Genomic DNA, 27,343 nt, shown 5'->3' on the forward strand with positions numbered 1-27,343 from the left:
TTACTGAGCCCAGAACAGGGCTCATTTCACTGCTGGCTCATTGTCAAAGAGAAAAAATGAGAACATGAAACAGTGAGGGGCACAAAGCAGGCTTTTGACACTAATGGGATTACAAGGTGCAGGACTGAATAGTAAAATAACAGGGAGTGGATGTGCAAAATGTGAAATGGACATCTGAACAGAAGGCCAGCGGCACTTTATCAGAGCCGGGGTCTTGCCTGAGCTGTGCAACAACCGGAGAAACTAGTGGATGCCTGAAAGGTGATGGGGAAAACAATAGAGGCTCCCACAGTCTGTTAAGTATCCTGTTACGGGGTGTCTTGTGCTGCTTGAATGTGGAGTGAAAGAAAAGAGAAAGGTTTAGGCAGAGGTGCAGAGAAAGACATCCCATTGAGGCCTTGGCTGTCTCTAACATCCAAGGGTAGCACACTAATAGAGTAGTTTACATGCAAGCTGCTCCTCTTTCCCTCTCCCCATCTCTTTCTTTCTCACACACACACATACTACACACCTACACACACTCATACACAGTCTTCGAGCATGCATGCATGTCATGCGAATGGGTCTCCGTCTTGACTTTGACACAGTACGTCTCCCATACAAATGGTCGAACAACCTCACCCTACATTGAAATTCATCCAAACCAAGCTGTCAGCATAACATGTAGGTTATTCTGGTATTGTAGTGTCAGCCATTTGTGTGTGTGTCTGTGTGTAGTCAGCGAGGCTTGGTCTGGGACAAGCAGGCCTGTTAGTTTAACCTTGTGCCCCGTGTGCGTGCCCAGCAGATAATGGGCACTGTTGGCTGGAGCCAGTTAGTATCCTCTGACTATGCATTTGCCATGTGGTCCAGCCAGCAGGATGCCAGCTTCTGGCAAGGCAGAGCGATATGCCTTCAGAGTGCTTTCATTCACACATCTACATCTTCATTTTAACACCCTATAAGTCAATATGCATGTGTTGGACGGCTGATTTAGATTGCTTTGCCCTTCAGTTGCAAATACTGAACCTTAAAATAAGTGGCAGGGTGACAGTGTCTGTCCTTTAATCAAAGGGCCCAGGTTCAAGCCCTCGCGCTGGCACGTATCTGCCACATTAACGCGTCCTTGAGTACAACACTGGCTGATTATCAAATCTAAGAATGCCAAGTCGATACTTTGTGCAGAAAGTTGCTCTCAAGTTGTTGTGGGGAGAACCACATCATAGATGTGTCCTTATGCTGTGAGATGGAGTACGCACTTAAAGACACATGAGCATTGACTCACTTTCCCAGCTGTTGCAAATGGCTCTGCGCTATAGGCTGCTTGTGCATTTTTCCACAATGAATCTGGAGGTTCCGTTTGTTTTTGTTGACCAAATCGCCATCTGATGCATCCACAGATGGCACATAGACTACTGAGATATTTATCCTCTGCAGCCACATTTGTTTTGGAATTGTGGTTGTGCAGTTAGATATACATAAAAATCTATCTACGGAGTGTGTAAAAACACACAAGAATGCAGAGAGAGGGAAACACTGTATCCCATCAGCTCCACGTTGCTGTTCTGACCTTTGACCTCCTTGTGTCGGGAGGAAGTTGGGATTTATTGGGTAATCTGTCTACCCAATCTCAGATTAATAATCATAAATCACCAGAACAGCTGTGTAAAGCTGAAATCTGTAATGCTGGTTAATATATCATGATTCTTGTGGCAAGGGGAGTAAGGGGAAAATTTGGGGAGAAGGGACTGCTGCCACCTAGGGATTTTCACCCCAGGACGTAAGATCACTTTAACCCCGAGTATTGGTTGGTGTATTGATAAGGCACTCAGACCTGTTACTAAAGAGGACAGAGATGGGTTTCTGAATAAACTAAAGGTTTTACTGAAACCTTTAGTTTATTCAAAAGAGCAGGGATTGGAACTGCTGAGGGGAAAGGAGAGGATTAATGGTCAAATGAACTCCAAAAACCAATACAGGGAACAAATTTATTACTTTTACAATTACACTACAAGGGCTTTAATACTATTAAAACTCATTCTAAAATACAAAAGTCAGTCCCACACAAAAGAGAACTGAGCTGAGGCCACAAGTCGAGAGGCAGACTATGCCGAGGAGTGCCCAGGGGTGCTACCACATACCTACCTCATGTGACATGGCAATGCTCACAGTAAACAAAGGGTGCAATCTATTTGTGTCCCGGTGCACTTAATCACAAAAGTGCAGGCACCTCACTATGGGTGCCTAGCCTCCCAACAAGATGGCACTCGGCTCACCGAAATGAAAAGGAACTAATACTATAATTTAACTAAAAACTTAAGACAAACTTAACTGTAACTTGCCATAAGATTTGGGAATTCGTTGAAAGGGAGAGTGAACACAGGCTGCAAGGTGCAAGGAGTCAGGCCTCGGGCTGCATTCACCAGCATTACACACACTGTTCACCTTTACACTGGGAGCAATCCCCACCAGTATGGTAAAAGTTTAAAATGGGTCTTGTGGCTGGAGACTCTACTGAGAAATGTTTGGAGCATCAATCATTAATGTCATCTCATGTTATTTTACTTTAAAATTTCTTGACACAACTATATAATATATTAGTTTTGTGTTCCCTGGATGGTCAATGACATTTTCACTCTGCAGGACATGACATGGTCCTCTATATCCACTTTAATTTGCTGTAATTCCCATGGAGCGTCAATGCATGGAAAGTTACGGATCTCAACTTTAATGAAACTGTTTTTTTGTGTTCAATTTACAAGACCGATCATTACTACAGAATGTCATGTGGCAAACTCACAAATGAGACTGACCTCAGATTGTCCTGTAGTTTCAGTTGCACAGAATAAAAAAAATGTGTTTATAGAAAGCATTTAGTGTGAAATTTCACTGATGTTGCTGAAGAAGTGGGTTTGTACTGCCAAACACACACACACACACCACACACACAAACTCGGAAACAGACCTCAATCAGCCAGTGCCTACCCGAGGCTCTCTAGAGAAGGGGATACAGGGCTTTATGGTGCAAAATAATAAAAAGACATTTTCAGTGATTAATACGCTTCTCCTCCAGCCTGTGGAAAACTGACATCTATACTCAATCATGGCCTGAATCTATTAGAAATTATTGATTTGTAGGGGAGACAGAGAGAGGGAGACTGAAAAAGAGGGAGAGAGAGAGAGGTTTAGAGGTATAGAGACAGAGACAAGACAGGGGTAGAGACTTGAGACGGAGAGAAATAAAGAGAAAGTGAGAGAGAGAGAGGGAGGGACACACACAGACACCAGCAATAAAGTTGTCTTATCTTATCATTAATTGGAAAATGTATGAGAAAAATTGTACCTAAGTTGTGTCATAACTTTTCACAAACACCCTGAAACTTTGAGAGAGGCAGCGGTTCATTCGGCGAGCCTGGGTAGAGCGATGCTTCTGATGTGACCCTTTATCTCTGATGTCGGCGGCGCCCTGTCTGCTGTGGCAGTGAATGATGTGGACAGACAAGTGCGGAGTGGCGCGGGTCGCCTTCAAGGCGCAGCCATCCACTGAACCCAGCAACACAAGAATGGGCCAGAATTCAGAGTACTCAAAGACTGACAGGTCTCTTCTTGAATCGTATATAAATGGGAGTCAGGGCGTCCCTTCAGTTCAAGATGAGGACAACCTGTACGTGATAAAAAAAGAGTGAAGTGGCAGTTGGAGATGTGTGTGGGTGTGAGTGTGTGGGCTGGGAGTAAATTTGCAATGTTAACGACAGACAAGTTTCAGAGAGAGTTCTGACTGACGCTGTCTTTGCCAGTTGATGTAATTTGATGAGCACATTGCTCTGACATGTCCAGTCCTCTGTCTCTGCCTCTGACTCTTCCTCCTTCTCTTCTGTGGCACCGCAAAGAGACCAGACACACAAATTCTCTTCATCCAATACAGGGATGTGCGTGGATATCTGGTTAGCCGTTTAACCAAATGTTTTAAATCAACTGGATATTCATAATGATTAAACAGTTAATTAGCAGTTTTTAAGAAATAATATTTTGTATTCATTTTATAGGGTGAATCTGTAAACATGTTAAATAAAGTGAACATATGAGAATTAAGCAAATGAGTGAAGTCTAATTATGTTACGTAGGCTGTTAGTATGTATTATGTATGTTTCCGGCCTTCTGCTGACGAACAGCTGAGGCTAAATGAAGAGAGGCTTGGTCAGACATGACGCTCCTTGTAAACTGTGCAATACAGTGCTGAAATCCAGCGGCAGCATCAGCAACATGTCGCAACACATAACAAGCAACCGGTCCATCAGACCAAGACAAAGGACACACAACAAACGACCCTCGCCGCGTTTTTAGCGGGAGCAGCAGGGAGATGTGACTGGCGCTGTTCAGAGGAAGTCACTCAGAGGATCTGTAAAATGATTGAAGTAGACATGGTGCCAATAAGCGTGTTGAAGACGAGGGCTTCTGTCAGCTTATCAGCTACCTCAAACCAGAGTGCTGCAGCAATGCCAGCAAGACGGATGATAACTGCCTGAATTGAAAAACACTACCAGGACCACTGACATGCACTAAGAGAGGAGCTAACTACCACCGGGAACGTAGCCCATTATGTAGAATTTGAAATGTGACATTGGCAGATTGTGTGAGGCACTTGTTACGTCGGAAAAAAAAAAAAAAAAAAAGGAAAGGATATGCGGCTTTCAATGGGTTAATGACAGCAGATGGCTGGTTCTCAAAATATCCAGTATGCTCATCCCCAATACAATCACAACCTTATTATTTTGTAGTCCTAGTAGTTATTTACTAATTCATACATCTTAGGCTTTATAACATCTTTCTCGAATTAAATGAAAGTAAGCCATACGAGCTACAAGGGAAATGGTGTAGGAAGGTGTACAACACTTGAGATTTTATAAGTGCTGGCATCTATTTATGTTAATCTAACTAAAACCTGCTGTATTTTCTTTGGTTACTTGTTGAACTGCATGACTGAAATATTTTTTTTTTCCAGTAACCTTTGACAGCTTAATAGCTTGTATGCTACAATAATCAAATGAATATTGACTGTAGACTGTTTGATACATATTTTGTATCTAGCTTGTTGGACTTATTTTTTGGAAGAGCTGCTGAAGGCTTTTGTCATGGTTTTGTGTTTCTTGTGTTTTGTTTGGTCTCATATCTGTTTTGTGTGTGTTTCTTTTGCCTGGTTCTTTTTAGCGATTTCACCTGTGTCTTGTTTTCTCCTCCCAGTGCCACACCCAGGGTTGCCAGGTCTGTGAGACAAAAGCAGCCAAACAGCAACTCAAAACCAGCCCCAAACCCGCCCAACCTGGTATAAAAAGGGCCCAAAAATCAGCCCAATACCAGAACTCAAAATATGCCCATAAAAATCCATATATGTTGCTTTTAAAGTCCAACAGCATTGCTATAATTACAAATATAATATCTATATATATATATATCTATATATATATATCTATAATATCTATAAAATAACACCATAAACATTAAAGGCAATTTCCCGAAACGGTTCTTTCACCTATTTAATTTACAGTATATCAGAACTTAAAATATAATATGGGATACCTTACTTCAGCTGACGGGCACTGGGCACGAGTGGTGCTGATGATGTGATTGGTCATGTGCTGAGTGGCCTCACACAGCATTAGCACAGCATTATTTGTCTGTGGAGCATGTGACATATGTGGACAAAATTTGTTACCCGCGGCAACACTTAAAAAGTAGCCCAATTTGGTGGAAAAAACACGGACTTGGCAACCCTGGCCACACCTGTCCTGAGTCTGTCTATTACCCCTGACTGGTTTTGATCCCTCCCAGTGTTTCCCTCAGCCTATCCTCTGTGTTCTCCTGTCTTGTGCTCCAGCCCCTTCCCCAGGTGTGTCTTGTTTGCTCATTGGTTCTTGTGCATTTGGGTCCTGCTTTGAGTGCTGTTCCTTGTCTGTTCATTGTGTTTTGTTTCATCTTTGCTGCTACGTGTTCTATTCCAGTGTTTCCTGCATTTTTTTTTTCTAGTTTTCATTAAATATTGTGTTGTTTGCTGAGCTCCGTGCCTCCTGGCTCCTGCATTTGGATCCACACCTACCACCCACCGTGACAGCTTTGTTGAGGATAAAGGTACAGTCAGGTATATGTAAGTCACAGCCTTACTTGCTCCATGATGTTTTCACCTTTGTTGTTAGGCTGTGTTTTTGTTTTGCCAGTCAGATATGTCAACACATATAAAAGAATCTTCATTATTTTTGTCGAGTAGGCCTTGGGCAAAGGAAGATTCAATTCTGGTGCTGATTAGGATCTAAGATTTCCTTCCACCAGACAATATTGTTTTCTAAGCCATAATTACAAAACTTATAGACAGTTTCTATCCCGAGTTGATTCACAGCATGCAAATTAAAGTTAGTGTTCGGCTGAATTGGCTATTATCTTTATCTGAAGGGAATCCAAATACTCTCGAAGCATCACTTGGAACAGGGAGCGTCTTCCCATCAGCCTGCGTGTTTTCTGCCACGATGCTGATAGCAAGAGTGTGAGTGCTAACAACAAATTTCCCAACCGGCAGGTTAGGACTCAAATTCATACAATTTCTTGGCACATGAGTGACATTTGGCTACTGAAATTCATTATGACAGTCTTAGACACGCAGCTCAGCACACTAAATCAGTTCAATTCTTTCAAATATTCTCATTAATTCCAGCAACATTTCCAGGGTTAGGAGCACTGCAGCGTAGTTGCTAATTATTTCACTTGCTATTATATAAAAGGCTCTTAGAAAACTGTATGGCTGTTTAAAATAAAATAAATAATAAAATACTAACAATATAATCTATATTCATTTTTAGATTTTAATTTGAGCATTAAGTCTTGTTTTTTTACATTGATAGTATATTTGTTCATATTCAGTCAATATAATAAATTCCAGGCTAACAATCCACATATTTGATGGTTTTGAATCTTCCAGGAAAACAAAAGCTTTACTTGTAAAGCTGATACAGAAGAGAGAAAGCATGGTAGCCTACATTAATGTACAACTCTGTCAGTCGGGGGACTGACTTGGCCATTGAAGAATATTCCACTTCTTTGCTTTCAGTAACTCTTGGGTTGCTGTCACAGTATGTTTTGGGTCATTGTCCATGTGCACTGTGAAGCTCCATCCTACCAGTTTAGTGGCATTTGGCTGAATCTGAGCAGACAGTATAGCCCCAGAATTCATCCTGCACTGTGGTCTTCCAGGCCTTTTGGTGTTGCTGAGCTCACCAGTGCATTCCTTATTTTTCAGGATAAACCAAACCGTTGATTTGGCTCCTCCTAAAGTTGTTGCTATCAGTCTGATAGATTTTTTTTTTCTTTTTGAGCCTAAAGATGGCCTCCCTCACCTGCATGGACACCTCATTCGATCGCATGTTGACGGTTCTGATAAACAGCTACCAAATGCAAATGAAAACACTTGGAATGAACTCCAGACCTTTTATTTTTTGAATTTGTTATGGAATAACAAGGGAAAAGGCCACACTTGGCCTTGAAACTGTTTTTTAGTGTCCAATTACTTTTGAGCCTCTGAAAATGGGGTGACAATGTATAAAACTTTCAGCCTTAAATTAAAGCTGTAAGTCTTCATTTTACATTCTGTGTTTTAATCACTTGATTATTCCATTTCAAATCCACTGTGGTGGTGTACAAGGGCAAAATTATGAATATTGTGTCATTGTCCAAATACTTATGGACCTAACTGGACCTGTCTGATACTGGATGGCATGTAAAAAAAAAAAAAAAAAGTGATGTATGAATGAAGTTGACGTGCTTTATCAGGGACACCAGTGCTTTCATTTTGCCTTGTACAAACTTTGTAGTGCATTGAACAGGTTTTTCAAATTACCAGGAGTCCTTACTATGTAAGACATCAAACATTTCATGGCAAAATTTAAGTGGAAATTTAATATTAGGAAATGACTTTCAAACTGTTTGGATGAACAGTATTTTTGCTTGGTGGCTTCAAGGTATCAAGTCCAACTTTACTGTCGTTATTTGAGCTGCACAGTAAAATGAAGTAGCAGGCACCCACACATAACCGACACATATGACACTACTGATGATTTGGTATAGACCAATTAATTTTAAAAGAAGAAAAAAATCATATTTTTCAACAGAGCAAATCCAAAGTTCTGATGCTGGGATAACCTTTTCCTGTGCTACAGGATGGTATTTTGAGCCTTAAATTAAGTGTATAATATTTTTGGCTGACATTTATATACACTGAAACTCCAATCAAGTGAAATTAACTGAGAAAAAAATGCAAATTACTAAATAAAAGCAACATACCACCCAATATAGAGATGGTAAAACTCCAAACGTTAGTGAGGAGTAGGTTTGTGACACTGACTGTTCTGTTCTGGCTGTTGCTTCCTATGGGAAATGTCAGTCATGCATCTGTAGAAATACAGGGTCACTCAGACCCTCCTCACCTTGCAAGTAAAACAGCATTTCCATTACAAGTGCAATATTTAACCACAACATGATGGAACTTCAGTCGCTGTCTTTAGCAAAACCTTATGGCAACATCACATCACCAAACAGTTTTGACTTCTGAGAGGAGCCATGATGCGCTCAAGGCTAAAATGTCAGAGATAACAAACCCCCGTCTCTTCACAGTGCCAGACTGTCTCATCCACTGACAGTCTGTGCACCTCTCAACGTGTATGTGTGTGTGCATGTGGGTTAGTGTGTACAGTACAGCCATCGAATTATCAGTTAATTAATACACATTAATCCTATACAGTCATACATTTGTACACCCAAGGCTTCAAGGCTACATGCCGTCTTCCAGAGATCAACAGCAGCAAAAGACCTCTGTAAGTGGTGTTAGAGGAGCATTTCATCAAGCGGCGCCACAGTTAAATTGTACAGACGAAGTGACAGAATGTCACTGTCATGGGAATTGGTGGAAACATGAAAGAAGCTTGCCCTGTTCTGCATGTCAAAAGCTAAATCCTGCTGTGGGCTTTTTTCCCGGTAGCAGCCATTACAGATAACTCGCTGTTTCCATGAAAATGGCAAAGCTCTGTAGAATATATAGCCACAGAATCGGCACATGCAAGCAAACTGCACACACGTACGCATCCAGGACATAATTGCATACACACACATACAAATGCACGCGCAGGGACATGCAATCTCAAACGCAGAGATGGGCAAGTACACACATATGCACAAATGGGCTTATAAATACAAACGTCCATGCTTCTCGCTTCTCTCCCTTTCAGCTATGGTCAAAGGGCAGCAGAGGGGCTACAGGCAGAGCTCATATCTGCTGGAGGAAGGTCAAGGAAGCGCTGAACTCCTCGTAGCAGCACGAACTCATCTCATCTGCTCCATCACATCTGTCACCCTCTGATCTGACACCAGCCAGCCGGCTGCTCACAGCCCCCTCCGGCCACCAGCTCAGAGCTGGCACTGTCAACAACAACCACCCCCACTGCTCCACCTCTCAAAGTTTCACCTGAAATTTTACTCAGTCATACACACACACATACACACACACACACACACACAAACACAAACGGTGCATATATCTCGAGGGCAAAACACAAAAACATTCTTGAAGCTATGTAAATATATGCACATGTATTTGAGATGTGCATGTGAGAACATTTGTTCAATCCCAGGGGTGGCACGGTCAACATAATCCAAACCACACACACACACTCATATGCACACCGACACACACCCCTTCTCCACTGACATTCATTTGTTCCTGACATTTAAAATAAATTCGCCTCAGGGTCATGGAATATCTTCCACATTCAGAGGATATGACAGCTGTCAGTTGTAAAAGTAAACACGCCAAAATTAGATACATACACTAAGGTTGAAAACTAACATCATAGAGCAGGGCCATGTTGTCATGGACTACGTAATGTGATGATGTCTAACCATAGCAGATGCACAATGAGTGATGTGCCATGTGTGTCAAAGGGATGAGAGATGTTATGGATACTGAGATGTGTTTGATAGTGAGTTGACAACTTTATGAGAGTTATGAGGGTTTGTGTTAGAACTGCAATACCCAGACTCTTCAGTCTCTTTCATATCTATATTTCCCGGCGGCCTCGTGGTCTGTTAGTGGGATTGCACAAGTGTCAGTGCCAGATGGTGTGTGTGTGTGTGTGTGTGTGTGTGTGTGTGTGTGTGTGTGTGTGTGTGTGTGTGTGTGTGTGTGTGTGTGTGTGTGTGGTTAAGAAGAAGGAGACAGGTGTGGCCTCCATGCTCTTTGCAATATACAGTAATTACATGTTAACACTGGAGGAATACACATGGAGGCCAGTGAGAGGCAATACATTACTCTCTCTCTCTCTCTCTCTCTCTCTCTCTCTCTCTCTCTCTCTCTCTCTCACTCTCTCTCTCTCTCCTTCTCCGTGTTAACTGCACCCCTGTTGTGTAAATACCAGGCTGATGATTGATGTGGGGATGTATGTCCTGTTGTGTCTCTGTCACATCATCTATCATACAGCCTGAGAGAGCAGGATGGCCAATAGTAATAACAAGATGAATGGGCCTGGTAAACCTGGTCTGCTCGCCTGTTACCTGGATAGTTGGAACTACTCACCTCTTTGTTATTGGCTACGCCCTTTAAGCCAGATGCTGCTTACCACTCCATTTAGAAATGCTGAGTCTTGGATATAAGGTCTTGAAACAGGTATCAGGGTGTCAGTTTCAATTCCAGTCCCTGTAACTTTAGGGACTGGACATATCTGTGCTTTTTGCTGTAATTTACCTTCTCTGGTCTCCGAACCTGTCAGGAACACGTGAAGAAATAGCTGAGTGTGAGCCCAGACTAGATTTTGTTGTGATAGACTTTTCAAGCATGACTCACTGCTGGCTATCAAATGTCAACATCAGCCTGCTTATAAAACTGTATGCTTTGGGGCATTTTCTGTTGTTGGTTTTGGATTATTTTCTCTCCTCTAACAAACTGAAGTATGCTTTGTTAAGACAGTCCACAAAGAGTTGAATTGAGGGCAACTAGATCTTTCACTTCTCATCCAATAAGCTTCTCCGGCTCTGGTTCTTGGATGAGAAATGAAACAACTTAGAGAATGTACAAACATGTGCGGTTTCCCTCATGTGGATAACCATGACCTGGATGACTAAGGTTTCCAAAGTCATTTATTAAGACGAGCGCAGTCTTGCATTATAAGGCATTATAGTGCCGTTATTTAGTGCACACCCAAACAAGAATGCCACTGTTCTCACTTGCAAAAATGAAGCAGCCTAGAGAAGTAAACTCACCAGAGGTGGACTAAGCATCAGCACCTGGAGCTGGATCTCCATACCTCAAGACCATGGTTTGGTCATTTCCATCAGCCTGTAGTCTGTATTCTGTCACCAGCCAACTGGCTCTTACCTTCCTTACCCTGCCTGGTCATCACTCCTGGCTCCCCAATGGTGAATTGACCTTCTCACTCTTGCCAGAAAGCAGAGTCACTCCCCATCTTCTGTTGCAGTCTGAAAAGTCATTTCATTTAACCCACTCACATAGTGAGCAATATCTTATCTCCCATACCTACCTCCTGTACATGCTGTAAAATCCTCCCATAATAAAGTAGAAATGTACCTTCTAGCTGCCTCCTTGGCTCATATCTCTTTTCCTTCCCCTGCCCTTGTCTCTGACATGATCACTCTAGGGTCACAGTAATACTGGCTGGCGATCAAGATATTGAAGTGTGGAAGTGAAGCTGTTCTCCTTTGATAGGATTTTTTTTTTTTACCAAATATCTGCATGATCACTGACATACTTGCCCTACGTTTTCTCTGTGTGTCACCAGTGTGTAGTCATGAACCTATTAACCACAAAAAAATATAAAATGACAAATACAACTATATGGAATTAGGATTTGCTTTCTGCAAATCAAAAGAAATCTAGCTGTGAAAACATGTGGTGGACTTCTGTCTCTTTCAGTGGCCAATGTCTGAGTGACTTTCCCAGCATGCTTTTGGGCAAAAGACATTTACTTTGCCCAGTTTATTGTTGTTTGACTTATGTCCCCTATTTAGTTATTTTGTTTCTATGTGCATTGTTTATCATCTGTTATTGTCTGTTCTTTTGCTCTTTTGGTCTAACTCCATCTGCAATAACGTTTGCTTTATGATAACTGGGTTTATGTGGCTTCTAAGTTTAGGAATAGGTCAAATAGGGATATGGATTTGGAGTGGGTGCACGCTTAATAGTTGCAAAAAATACAGTGCATTTTCTTTTCTGTGCCTGAGAACAGGATGAGCCTTTTCACTGGCTAACCTTGAGACTTTAGTCAGTTGCTTGGCTCATAATTCATAGTTTCTACATTTTCTTGAAGTGTTCACACTATAACATTATTGGCTTGTTCACTGATCATGTAACCTCTGACCAAACACATTGTATATTGTGATGGAAGTAGTGGAGGTCATGTACAACTTCCTAGGGGTGCAAGTCAACAACAAACTGGAATTTGTGGTACCAACAAACTGGGCAAGCTGGTGAGGAAGGCCAGCCCTGTGGTGGGGATGGAACTGGACAGTGTGGAGGCAGTGTCATCATGAACAACCTCTCTCATCCTCTTTATGCCGAGCTGAGGCAGCTCAGGACCACATTCAGCAACAAAACCATCCACCCTCATGCCTCAAAACGCCTGGGGGGCTCTTTTGTGGCATCAGCCGTCAGACTCCGCACCGCACCCAGTACCTCCTACCTCCACTGACTGAGACTCACAGCCACACACCTCTCACAGTTAACCCTCCTGTTATGTTCAAATTTTACTAACATCCCTTATGTTTGGGGTCAATTTGACCCCAGCAGTTTAAACCTCAACAAAATTATTATAATTAAAATTGTTACCAAAGTTTATGTGTCAGGTACTTTATGTTTCTTTGTTGACTACCTAAATAGTCCTTTAAATAAAACATAACCCCCCCCCCGACCCCCACTTATACATCCAGTATTCCTATTACGCGACTATGGAAAAATATGCAAATCACCATAAAATCTCACTGATTGACCTAAAATTGGAAAGAAATATCTTTTTGGTGTTTTAATGGCTATATATTATTTCTAAGAACAGATTTTTGTTATTTATAACATTTGGAAAGAAAATCAATTTCTATTATCAAGGATAGTAACATGTCTTATGTTCGGGGTCAATTTGACCCCAGGAAAAAGAAACACAACTTCTGAGTGAGTAACCCAATGTAGACCTGCAAATGGGTCACATCCAAGTCTTTCCAAGTGTCTCCATACACACCTCCCCTCTGAGTTTGTCATCACAAGTATATTCTTTCCGACTGATGGTGTTACAAAGAGCTCAAATGCTGATTTTACGTCTCGGACATGGCTGACAGTGTATCTGCTGGGGCCTGGAACCATTTTGATGACAGCACTAAGTCTACCCTGTTGTTCATGTGGGGAGAGGGACCATGATACCTCTCCATTTTTGGAAGGTAACGTGTCTGCTGGTGGTTGAGAGACAACAGGAGGGTCAATACTGAGGGTTTCATTCTCATCAGAGGAGGATGCCTCATAATCAGGGTCCTCCTCAACATGATCCTCTGTCTCAGACACATTCTCCTCTGTGTCACTTTCACTGTCAAAGAGCTGTGACAAAACCTCACTGGCAGAAAACCTTTGCTTTGCGTTCATATTCAACAGAGAGAGAGCATAAAGTGAGAGTACACAGAGCAACAACAGAAATGATCTAGAAGGCTGCTGTGCAAGCTTCTATATGTTTGCTCCTCCCCCATGTAGTGGGAACTATCAATGTTCTTGTGGGAACCATATTTCCTCACCCTCACAGCACGGGAAATATCGAAGATCTCGTAGGTATTATGTTTTCCCCTCCCCAATATTTCCCCCCATATCCACCCATGTCAGTGGTTCCCGTACTACCTCAGGTATGGTTATGTTAGGTTAAGGCCCTAAAGCAGGGGAAGTTTTTTGAAGATTATCAAATTGCATATTACAGTGACCTCATTTTCACCCAAAACAACCAAAAAAAATTGTGTAAAACGTGTTTTATACAGCTAAAACAGCCTGGGGTCAAATTGACCCCAAACACCACCGATGCGTACAAAATGCGTACAGGACACTGAAAACATATCATCATGTGAATTTCATGTTTACCCGGTAGTATCCACTAAATTAGGAAAAGTCATAAAATATGAGGCAAAAAAAATGATGTTAAGTATGTATTTAGAGTTGTTAAAAACTGAATGGGGTCAAATTGACCCCAAACATAATAGGAGGGTTAAACTGTCACCACCCCAGACTCTGCACATGTATTCATAAGCAGATATTTTACTATTTTACTGTAAATTCTGATTTTATCTTATTTTATTCTTATCTATCTGTCTAAATATTCTTGTCTTATTTTATTCAGCATTATTATCATACTCATCAATATTCGGTACAATAAAACTCTGTGAATTTTCTTCAGATTTTAAGGTTCTGGTTCTGGATCGGTAGGTTCAATAAACTGTCAAACTGCCACAGCATTTCCTGAACAGAGGCATAGTGTACTGTTGCACTCACTGCGTCATGCTCGGAGCATAGACTAAATTAAAATGTAAAATGAAAATGGAAATCTCCATATATCACAAGCTCAAGGTCAGTCTCTCAGGCACAGCCTCAGAGGAGATGCGATACATGGCTATGCTTGAATACTGTAAAGCTAATGCATTATTTATCATAAATCACAAAATGGTAAACAGTCTGAAAATAGGCCCTTGGATCATTATATAATATGTGGACAAACTTAATATGTCCAGAGATGTGTGGACTGTAATCACACTGCTACAAGAAACACCTTCATAGTCCAGTGATTCACGCCATCTTTCCCTGGGTTTAACAGGTTCAGCCACGTCTGCTGAGGTCTCCTGGGGTCATCGGCGCAGAGCTCGGCTGAGTTGGAAGATCCTGTCCAGCATGCTTGACCTCCTGGAGCTGTGCGGTAATTGGCAGCCAGAAGTCTCATCTACAGTAGGACGGGACTGTACTGAGCATAAAAATAGCATTCCCTCCATTTACACTTCAGAACAACAGCGCTTGGTGTCAGCAAGCTTTTCCAAGAGGGGAATATGGGAAAGGGAGAACAAGGGAGACAGCAGGACAGAGTTGTGTGTTTGTTCATGTATTGATATACTTGGGAGGACCAAATGTGTTTTCAAAAGGTGACCAAAGTTCATCACTTCTGTGGCTCCACATTCACAGCTTGCTCTATCCTGACTGAGTGCAGCAGGTGCAAGATGCTTGATTGCATCCATAGAGTGGCCTGTAACACAGGGTGACCATATTTTCACACCCCCAAACCAGGACCCTGTACCACACATTTATATACATGCACATGTAGGCGCTTGTATGTGCACCACAGGCATTTTCATCGTTGTGGGAAACTTATTTCATCAGTCACCAGCGCCTTTCAGCACCATGGACAGCGCCTCAGCAGACGAAAAAATTGTTTTTCTCTCACAAAATCCACCAAAAGCCTAGTTTATCTGAAAACCCTATAATAACACTGGCAAACACAAAACACAAGCACTACATTGGTGTGATATAGAACATATGCAGGTTTTCATATACCTTTCATATACCTTTATATACCTTAAACACTGATCATTTATATATCATATGTGTATGTTCGTTTCATTTCAGGTTTCATTTTCAGGTGTGAATAGCGTAAAAACAGAACAATTTCATAGTGAATGTTGAAAACCAGGACCAGACATTTTACAGATGTTTCACAGATATTTGTCGGGACTCAGGATACCCAGCTATCTGTTCCAGACAAACCGGGACGTCTGGTCACCGTATTATGGCATTAAAGTTTTGAAGCATCAAATTGTGTCTTTTTTTATTGTTTGGATGGTGCCTTTCACAATGTTACATTGTTTTGATGAGTTACCATAACCTCTATGTCTTGCAAATATTATACTGCTTAAATACTATTTAAGCAGCATTAATCAAGAATAAACAGACAAAAAAAAGAATTACCATATTTCAGAGTGTCACACTGACCCAAACAATGGATGCAATCATTATCCAACAATCATTTTTGAAATATGTATTTCTGTGGTCTGCAATCAACTTCTCACCCATTTAACACATGCCAGGCACAACAGATACATTGCACTGAAATGAACCCACATTAGTAGGGAAACAAGGCAGTATGGAAATCTGATTTGCTGTTAACAGATGATGATAAGCCATGGCCGATATTTCTTGCCTAACAAACTTATTGACTGCCCACACATTCAAAAGGCAACCTCCCCTGGTCTTTATGTTTTGCATAAAATTAATGGATTTCTACTGACTTGTTGACTATGCTGCTCAAAGAGAAGAGGTTTAGATTTAAAGTTAGAGTTATGTTCATGTTAGGGCAAATGTTAAGGTGAGAGGAGAGGGTTAAATAAATGATAACATGCAGCTGCTCATTATTGCAAAATAAAATGTGATCAGAATGTAAAGCAAAGGGGTTTTTATAACGTCCTAAGGAGGTTTATTTTGCAATAAAGATCAGTTGGCTTTTTACCAAACTTAGTGCATGGCTACCTATGAAATTACACAATAATAGGACACAAAATATAAATATTGAAATGACTGTATTAGGGTTAGGGCTAACCCTAACCCTTTCAAATTCCACTGCAACAAGTAGTTTAGTCAATAACTAGTGACATTAGACCTGCATGTCTGGACACGCTAACACTCAAACTAGCCTACTATATGTTATAGCTTGCTTTCGTCCCCACTATCCTCATTATTTTCTTTTGGTTTTTGCTTTTTGTCTGGTGATAGTTCATCCTCTAACCATGAATCAAACTTCTCATGTTCCCCTAATAAATTAAAAGTGATATCCAAGCTGTAATAGCCCCAGCAGGTGTCGTTGTTAGCCAGTTTGATTAATGGTAGTAAATGGACTGGACCTTCTGTGCACAGTGATAAATCGAATATGCTTGAAGTGACATCCATAGCAATATTTAGTTATTCATAATGACATTACTGAGATACTCATTACAGCCATTATTCAAAATATCAGACTGCAAAATCTTGTGAGTGACCAACGCGAATTGGATATTCTGTAAAGCCAAGGGCAAAATGTTACGAGGTAGGAGGTCTGGTGATCCTCCGCCAGAAATGTTTTACCCATTTAAAACTAATTTTCTACATTTTTACACAACCCCAAATGACTCAGTGCACACCAACTAGCTGTAGCTAAAATGTACTTTAGTGTGAATAGACGTCACTATTCAGCTGCATTTTGATACTTACATCTCAGCTTACAAGATCAATCACAGTTGTCATTATTCTAACCCTGAAATGGTGGGAGAGAAACAAAGCTTATCTTCACTGCAGTAATGTTTAAAAGGCTTTATCCTATTACCAGAGTTTGCAATCCAGTCCCTTGAGACCCCCATTCCATGTGCCTGTTCAATTCCGGGGCTAGCACATTCATTAGTCAGCGCCTTGCTGATTAGTTTACTAATTAAGGTGTGCCTGCTCAAGAATTTAACAAATATGTGGAATTTGTGGCGGTCCCTGAGGACTGGAATGAAACCTTATTACAGTGTTACAGTGAAGCAGTCATGCATGCGGCAGAACAATGCCAACACTTCAGGAAAAAAGTGTGTGTTGTGGAAGGGGGAGCAAAATAACAATTTTCAAAACTGGGAGGGGCACATCCCCAGTGGAAATTTCAAGCACAGAGCTGCACGGTTAAGGTTCAGTGTAGTTTCTATGCGTGTGTGTGTGTGTGTGTGTGTGTGTGCGCACCCGCAGTATGGTAAGCATATTGTAGTCTGTCTGGACACACAACTACATGTCAGTATACACCCCAGCTATCTTGCTGTTCATTTATTCAGTGAAGTCATGGCTCCCTCAGAAGGCAACCTTGTACCTTTAACGGGCCGCTTCACATCTGCCTTGTTTCATGATGATCTCTGCCATCACACCTTTCTCATTCGCACAACACAAGCACACAGAGAAAAGGGTCACTGAAGTATTCGACTGCTCACCTTTTCTCCATACCACACACACATACAGACACACAGCAAGACTAAAACCCCATTTCCATTTTGTGACACATTACAGCCTTCAGTATGCATGGCCAACCCAGCCATTATCTCTATGCAGAAATAATTTGAGTGTCAGATGTTTCGTCAGGGAGCAGAGATTATTCACCCTGTCATAGACTGGGGAGTTCAGACGGGTGTTGCGGTGGGAGTGTTAAATTTAGTCTCTGTATGAAAATTACAGCGGTGATGGGAGAGATCTGACTAGGAAAATGAGGCCCGTGACTTATGGTTGTGCAGATCAGCTTTTTAAAATGTGATGTGTTATCCCAGTTTTAAGATCGTTACAGCAAAGCCCTATTATCTCTGCTAATGACCTCATCATTCAAAGTGAACTAGCTTTATTCACTCCCCTTCAGATTCACAGAACAAAAGGCCAGACTGGGGGGAAAACTGAGGGTTTGTTCACAATGCGCCTACAGGAAATCATTGACCACTGGTAAATCTCGAGTGTTATTGAGTGAGGGGGAGGGGGTTGACCACAGAAGTTCACCGCACAGTTACACAATCTGTTTCTTTCAATTTGCCTGGGCAGGGATGATGGAGTAAAAAAGATCTGCCATCAAATGAAACTTAAGGTAAGAGCCACTTCAGGAAAAAGTCCCCACAACAACAAAATAAATAAATAAAAATTCTCGCTGGAAACATCAAACTGGGAAATGTGATTTTATAAATGGCACCCATTGTGGCACATAAAATGTGGCCTCCACTTCTGATGCTCCAGAGAATGACATCCTGACTGAATGCAGGCAATTCCTTGGGCAGTTTGCCAGATGGGCAGCACTTTTGGGACAATTGCTTTCCTTGAACCAATGGCACCATCAATCACAGGAAGTAGTGGGTTCGGACCTTATTCTAGCACCCAGGGAACCGCACAGCGCCGGACAACATGAACATCTCTTTTCTCAACACAGGTTAAAAACTGACTGATGACATCTAATGCAGGAAATAAGACGGCTTGCCTCTCACATCACCCACGCATTTTGTGACTGGCAGGCGCGTTACCGCCTCTGCAATCAACCAGCAGCCCCCATCAGCTCTTGGCTCATTGTGAAGGCTGTGTGACAGAGAACAAAAAGCCTACAGTGTCTGATTAGGCTGACTGACTCCGCAACATAGGTTAGCTGGCACACCAGGGATAGCCTGTTTACAGAGCTCCAGCCACAATGGTGCAACCTGACTCTGGCAACATTACAATCAGGCAAAACAACCATCCGAGACAGTTCTGTGGGCATCAATATTTAACCGAGTAGGCTGGCGGGCGAAAAGATCCTCTCAGTGTCTTGATAGATGCCCCGCAGGGGAGACAAGGGAGACACTTCACTTCAGAAAGACTAATTACATTATACGGCTTCACAGAGGCTTAATTCACACCTCACTCCTTTGATGGGTGTCATAGAGCCGAGGCAGTGTCCAGGCGTGCAGCTTTGACTGGCGAAACTCCCAAGAGTGCAAAATGTTATAAACACTATTCTCATGTTCTCATTATTTTCACTCTCATTATTTTCTTTTCGTGGCTTCGTAAGTGAGAACAAAACTGACTGCTTCGGTCATGTTTTACAACACTGTACTACAGATCATTAAAAAGACCTTGAAATCAGGACACGGAAATCTTATGCATGCATCGCCTGTAATATTTTATGATCAATACCTTCAGGCTGGCTTGTCTAAATGAAATGTTTACTTTTCAAATGGAATTTGAAATGCAGAGTAATTCATTATGCAAACATGCTGACTCTTGGTGTTTCATGCGCCTGGATAAATTCCCTAAAAGTGGATCTGTTGTTAATGTCAATGAGGAAGCTTTGCGGAATATCGACGCTGTTAAGTGTTTTCCATTTGCAACATTGTGGAGCTTCAATGACAGCACACTTGTGGGGCTGAGTGGGGAACTGTGTGCATTCATGTGTTTGTGTTGATCTGCGGGTGCCTGCATTTTGTGCCTGTGAGTGTGTACATGTGTCTGTTTTATATTTTTGGATTTTCCTTGGCATGTAGCTGTTTAAGTGTGTTTGCGGCAGGTTCGGTGATCAGTGTTCAGAGGCACATGGGTAAATTAAAGTGTGCTGACGGAGGTGAAGTCCTGCTTGATTGGATGCAGAAAATTGATGGTCTCCCTTCCCAGTCACTGAGTGGGCAGCGGTAAACAACTTGAATTGCTCTCTCTTTCCCTCCTCCTCCCGCTCTCTCCCTCTCACTCTAATGACTTTTTAATCCTAATTACCAATTACTACTAAATTAATACTAATTAACACTAATACTAACTAATTTTCTTTCCAAATGTTATGCATTTCTCCTAAAAGACGTATTTTAATTGTGCACTTCATGACAAATGACTCCACTTGCCCTCAGTCTCTCAGAGTCAGCAAGAAAATGCCATAAACCACATGCAAAATGTGAGGTTTTCATGAGAAAAACATTATGGATGTGCAAATATATGGTCTATTTAGCTCTTAGCAGAAAATAGTTTATTGATTTACAGAAGAAGACACCTTCGGCATACCGACAGTTATCCATCATGAGTTTCTCCACCTGTTTTGTGGTACAGTAGAAATTTCTGCATGTGAGGCCACAGCCTGCACAGTCACATGTCAGTTAAACAGAGTGGATCTGAGAGGTTTCCTTCAATGACGCAAACTATGAAGGAAATAGAGCAAACTTGGAACAGAATGCCCATGGTGAGATTGAAGTAAACTAAAGCAAATTTAAACATGAAATAGGCCAGGTTTTGTTTCAGCTAAAGTTAAGGGATAAAAAGGGAGAAGATGAGAGAAAGAGAGAGAGGCAGACCCACTATAACACATATAGACTCAGACGTGCAGAGAAAGAGGCGATTAATCAATAAGACAAACTGTGACTAAAAACCCAAACAGCGACGCTCCCTGTGTTGAGCCTCATTCTGAATGCAGATGCGGATTGAAGCCATCTGTGTTTATATGCAAAAGTTGCAGGCAGGGAAGGGCAGGGAACAAACAGATCCGATAGCCAGAGAATGAATTTGAGGCAGATGTAAACAGGGCCAGTGTAGCCAATGGAGATGCACGTGCAAGTGTTGACTGAGTCAGAAACACACTGAGCCTCACACATCACCAGGGGATCGGTACAGTCTGGCAATGCGTTATGCATTTGACCATCAAGACTGACATCCCGCATCATTTCATTAAGTACCTCCTGAATCTATGGGACCCACAGATGAACGAGGCTCCAGAGGAATTAGCCGTATTATTGGCCATGAAGGGTGAGAGGATGGATTGATGGCTGAAAGGAGAAATGGAAAGATGATGGAAAGGGGAAATCGGAGGCTGCTCAGGTCAGAACTGCACAGACTAGTGATGCGCTATGCACCTAGGAGTGTGAGCATTATAATGATCCACTGAATGCTTTACAACTCAGGCGGAGGGCAGAAGGACAGGCTGGTGCGGCTGACAAAGCTCACAGGACAGTGAAGGCATGCAGCACAACTTTGTCAGCTAATGCCAGCTCTCCAAAGTCAGAGCTGGCTCACTGGTTCAGTTCAGCTTCCTTAAAGCTGTGTGTGTGCTGTGGAGTGAACCAGCCAGCGGGACAGGTGGAAGTCAAACTGCATTACACTTCTGCATTAGTACAATCTGAGTATACACGCACAGGAGACGTACACCTTTGTCAGGCGTTTTTGTTCGTGGCAAATTTTTTGAGACAGCTCCAAGACAAAGACCAAGCCTCACGCTTGGAGAGTAACTCAGCGACAGTAGGAGAAAAAAAATAATTAAAAAACTATGACATGCAAACCCTTGTTTTAGTTCCACAGTGGAGACACTGAGATACACTCTCCCTTCGCTTCACACCCGCACTCTCAGCATCTGTCATCTCTTTGCCCTCAGCCCAAAGCATTTCCTGGAAGACAGAGTACAAAGCACGCACCAAGTACTCACACATACACACACACACACACACACACACACACACACACACACACATTCAACCCTGCTGTATTTTCCAACTTCCAAAGGGTCGACTTCAGAAATCTAATGATCAGCTTAATAAACACAGAGCCCCTTCGAGGGAACCAAATCCAAATTTCTAAAATCACAGATGTTCTCTAAATAAATTATTGTATGGGAGGAGCATCATAATGTGGCTTCTCCTGCACTGGTGGTCTAAGAAACCAAACAACATGTATACAGTTCCCTTTTTGTTTATATTTGTACATAGATACTCAGCTCTGCAGGCATGTTGGCACTGGCATGTTTTCCCAACATCAGATCAGCTTAGAGAACGAAATGTGACCGCACTCCGTGACTTTGTGGACAACTTGGCGACTGGTGTGTCAGCATGATGTCACTTTCTATTTGTCTTAGACACCTTCAAGATGTTCTCCGCCGGCTGATCTGATACTGTGCACGACTGTCAAATTTGTGGCACACCACTGATGGACCACTGGGATTCTGCATTTGTGAAACATCTCTGCCGGCTGGTATGACACTCTGTCAAGATCCACTATTCAGTTATATGCCCACAGCCCTTCTCCCAAACCTAAAATGGTCAGTATGGCACAGAGAGGGAAGGCTGTTATATATGGACTGACTGGAAAAGTTTCACATTCACATAAATATTTTAGAGCACACGGAGCCATTACATCACATCATTAACCTCACAATGCAATCATCAGACATAAAATCATTAGTGGATTTTGCTGTTTTTTTTTTCCTTTTTCACTTGCTTGTACCTGTTTAACTAGATGCAGTTTGTTTTCTAGGCTCAAACAGTGATGAATGTTAAATTCTGAATGAATTATGAAAACGTGTCTACATCCTTATGTACAGAGGAAGCGTGCAGTGACTTTTGATATCTGTTCATTTTATCTATATTTACGCAGACCCACACAGACGCACAAACTGTTTGATAAGCTGTCCTGATGAGGTTGCTGTAAAGCCCAAAGCAAAACCATGATCCATACCCCGACTGTCTTCATTTGAGAAATTTTAGACTCCTTTTTATCTGATTCAGATGTTGCTGAACGTATACTTGAAGACAGCAGCGTATATCATTATTCCAGACGTTGCTTTCTGATGGCAGCCTAAAACTTGCTGTTGCTCCTAACTACTACCATAAATCAGCACATGGCTCTTACTGTTTCATTACGGGATGAAGGCATTATCTATCTCTTCGCTGCATTTGGGTTTTTTGTTTTCTGGTGCAGTGTCTGGCGCACTAAAAGACTAGAATATTTAGAGGGCTTTTTTCAAAACTGGTTAAAGTGCTTTTTTTGTCTTCAAAGGTGTTAAAAGTTTCGAGTTGGGCTAATCTAATAAATACGGGGAACTTTTTGAAGATTTCAAAAGAGTTTGATCATACCTACTTTGCTGTTTGTTTTGGTTAGTTCAGATTACCTTCTCAATCCCAGTCCTGAGTAAATACACCACAGCTTACTTGGAAGAAGTCTGAAATGGTGACTTCCAGTGTTCTCAGTGCTGTTTTGTGTGTGTGTGTGTGTGTGTGTGTGTGTGTGTGTGTGTGTGTGTGTGTGTGTGTGTGTGCGTGTGTGTGTGTCTGTGCGTATGTGTGTGTGGGGAGGGGCAGGGGCGACTGGCTGAACAAAAGGAGTTGATGCTCCAGTGTTGGGTTGAAACACTCCAAATATGCAGTGTGAACACACACAAAACACATCTTGGTCCACCTTTTATCTGTGTAAGGTGATGCCATCCTTCCTGGCATTTTACAGAGACACAGAAAGAGAGAAAATGAGTCAGAGACGGAGGAGGAGGTGAGGACGTGTGTGTGAACGTGTGTGTGTGTGTGTGTGTGTGTGTGTGTGTAAGTGCGTGGGGTGCTTGCTTTAACTATAGTACCAAATATTTCCAGTAGGAATGGGTGGGCGGCCAGTTCTCATCAAGCAATCACTTACCACTAAAAACACATGCCCGGTGCGTTCCTTATATTAAACAGTCAGCTTATGGTTGTAGAGCTTGATGCAAATTTGAGATATCCCACTGTGGTCAGATCTCATCTAAATCAGGACTTTAGGGTTCATGTTCACTCTGCGTAATTGCTTCCTTTAGCCTGGGTATAAATTCAGGCTTATAAAAGAGTTCTAAATAAATGTTTAGGGCATCGTAAGAAGTTGAACCTTGCTGGGGGTTTTAATGGTACACTCTGACTGTCTGCCAGTGTTTTCATTTTGCTTTGATCTTTATCCCTTGGTGCAAGAACAGAGTGTTAAAAATCCTGTTCTTCTACAGTTTTTTTCTTAAAAATGCCTCTCTCTCCAGATATCAAAGGCAGCAAAACATATCATCAATCAGTTGTTTAAACCCTTAATTATCTGGGCCCATTAAAGCTGCAATTTATTAAAACCGCTCTTTAAGCCCGCCCATATATTGTAGAATTAATAAGCCTATATAAAATGCTTTAGTTCCCCCAAAAGATTTCAGTCAAATTAAGTAAATAGCCACCACTTGGCTTTGATTTGAGGGAACATTATCAGATTTTGGAGAAAATAGTCTCATCAGGCACTATTTGAGGTAAAACTTTCATGTTTTTTTCCCCCCATGTTATAATTAGTTCTCTTCCAACAAATTCTACCAGAAATTCCCAGTCAATTAACTTGAATTATAGGAGTGAAAACAATGACCTTTAATCATCACACACTGTTGCATGACAGTTTGCAGGTCCTGCGGTGATGTTTCTATGCAGATGGAGCGTCTGCTTTTCATTGTAGTGACAGATTGTTGCCTTTGTTTTGATTGTTTGTTAAAATTCCTGCCATTATTCAAGAGCGAATGTCAGCACAATTTTTTTTCCTAATTAATTATTTCCAGTGTAAATAGTAAACTGAGGATGTTGGAAACACTTTGTAATTACCATCATTAATTCATGGTAAATTCATAGTTTATTAAATTTCGGTAATATTTTGTGTTAACAACTAATGAAATAACAATTAATAATGTTTGCTACTTGTTAGTAATGCTACACATACACACAAAATAACACAGGTAGAGACATGACATTTGGTTCTGCTCCTGTGCTCACGCCGTAACACACACCATTGACAAGCTCAGTGTAATACAAATGTAGCACAAGTCAGCTCACACACACACACACACACACACACACGCACAGGCGGAAAGTAACTAAGAACATTTAGTCAAGCACTGTACTTCAGTCCAGTTTTTAACATGCTGCCACTTGACTTGAGTATTTCTGTTCTGTGCCACTTAAGATTTTTTCTACGCTACATTTCAGAGCAAAATAATGAACTTTTTCATTGCACTACCTGATGATAAAATAACATAAATTATATCATTACTAATACTTTGTAAACATAAATAAATATGAATTATCATTTAATTGTTTGTTAACAGTAAAATGACCATTAACTAGGGCTGGGCGATATGGACAGAATCAAATATCACAATATTTTTGACCAATACCTTGATATTGATACTGTGATGATATTGTACGGATGTCTACTGGTACTTTCACAAAAGATATTTACATGCAAGATTTTTGATAAACAGCCATTAGTAATTTGCATACATAATGACCAAGCAACTAGAGACAAATATTAGAACTGACACAGTTTGAAGCTGCATCCCTTTACTGTAATGCAGCCCAATATTGTCCAATAATGCCCAGCCCTATTAACTATTGTTTAATTAACTATCAATTGACCATTTATTAGTGATGATTATTATACAGAGGTGTTGCCAAGAAGTGTTATGAAGATGTTTGTGCAAGTACAGTGTGCTGAGCAGTAACAGTTTGCATCCTTAGCATGTGCAGCACAGTGCACAATAAACCACTGTATGGTGCAAGTAGGAGCACAAAACAAGGCATGACACATATTCATTTTCCCTGTGATTTTTTCACAATGAGATCACAATTCCCTTTGCTCTTGCTGCCATGCTCTGATAATGCACCCAATTTCATTATTAAATATTTTATCTCACCTATTTTTTTTTGCACTTACCTTTAGATTCATTGCCTGCATAACAACATAGAGGCATAACACATAATAATAAACTACAAGCAATGCATGCATTACTGTTTTCTGATCCTCCTCCTACCCCTGTGAATGAGTAATATCCCCCTTTAAATGGAGGTGAAGTGTGTGACACTGGGCACCATTATCAGAGACACCAGTTTCTCTCTGAAATGAGCTGAAACAAACACAAACGGGACGCTGAAAGAAGATAAGGCACATTCTTGCCATCTCTCCTGCAACAATCTGCAGGCCTTGAGAATCAAAAGCAGACTGTGCTGTTATTATTAAAGGTTTGGAATGGAGTGTCACTTTTACTCTTTTTTTTTTTGCCAAGACTTTATTTTATCTGCTTAGGTCCCACTGGTGCAATTGGTTTCCAGTAAAAAAAAAAAAGTGCATTTGTCTTTGCTTTGTGATTACACCTTTGTTTTTTTGTGTTTGTGTGTGTGCGTGTGTACTGCAGTGTGTACAGCTCCTTGTGAGTGTGTGTGTTTGTCGATGTGCATGTGCATACAAGTGTGCATGTGTGTAGCCACTCTCACTGAAGAGGACAGTCATTATTGCCAGTGAGAGTGCAGGGTCAGCTGTGCAAAAACCCTGAGTGTTGGCACTTTACCATAAAGAGCAGAGACGAGGAGAACACTGTTTTGAATCCACCAGCACTTTTGGGGAAAAAGAGAGAGAGGAAGATGTGGCTGCTGGTAGAGCTGTTGACATGCTGTCTGCAGGGTTAGTATGGGAGACCATGCTTCTGGTAATAGGTGACATTTCATTGATCTGGAGCCAAGTCAGAGCTATAAGTAGGACATGACTGAGGTAGCTCTACGTGATTGGACAATTAAACTGTGACAATGACGAGCTTGCTCCCTCTGCGTCGCCATCTCTCCCTCTCTGTGCAGCTCTCTTTCTCTCTTTCCACTTTTCTTTATATATCTTTTCCTCTCTTTCAGCAAACTGGCATTGGAAATGAAAAATGTTCTATTAAAAAAATCGGTTTCTTATAAAACTCAGATGTAGCAGACAAAAGCGAGTTGGAGAATCATTACGTGCTTTAATGGAGACCTTGGATACTTTTCTTCCTTTCTGTGCCCAAGGGTCCACCATGTTGTTTCACAGATAGATCCCATCTTGTGCAGACACACACCCACACACACACACACACACACACACACACACAAAACGGTCTCATACACACCCACCCACACACACATGCACACACACAGGTTCACACAAACACCGATGCACACAGAAAAACAAAGGTGTCCTCTTCTCCCTTGGAGGCAGAGACCTTGAGACAGCTGCTGTGAA

At 41.5% G+C, this 27,343-nt stretch overlaps 1 long non-coding RNA gene across 1 annotated transcript; it reads left to right on the plus strand.

The window, feature by feature from the left end:
* Positions 1-12,473: 12,473 nt before the first annotated feature.
* LOC115366794 (uncharacterized) lies at positions 12,474-26,727 on the plus strand. Its single transcript, XR_003928864.1, has 3 exons — positions 12,474-12,548; positions 23,821-23,823; positions 26,715-26,727. It is a non-coding gene; the product is annotated as an uncharacterized LOC115366794 (long non-coding RNA).
* Positions 26,728-27,343: the final 616 nt, after the last annotated feature.

Source organism: Myripristis murdjan, chromosome 10 (genome assembly GCF_902150065.1).
Source record: "Myripristis murdjan chromosome 10, fMyrMur1.1, whole genome shotgun sequence".
Classification (NCBI taxonomy): Eukaryota; Metazoa; Chordata; class Actinopteri; order Holocentriformes; family Holocentridae; genus Myripristis; species Myripristis murdjan.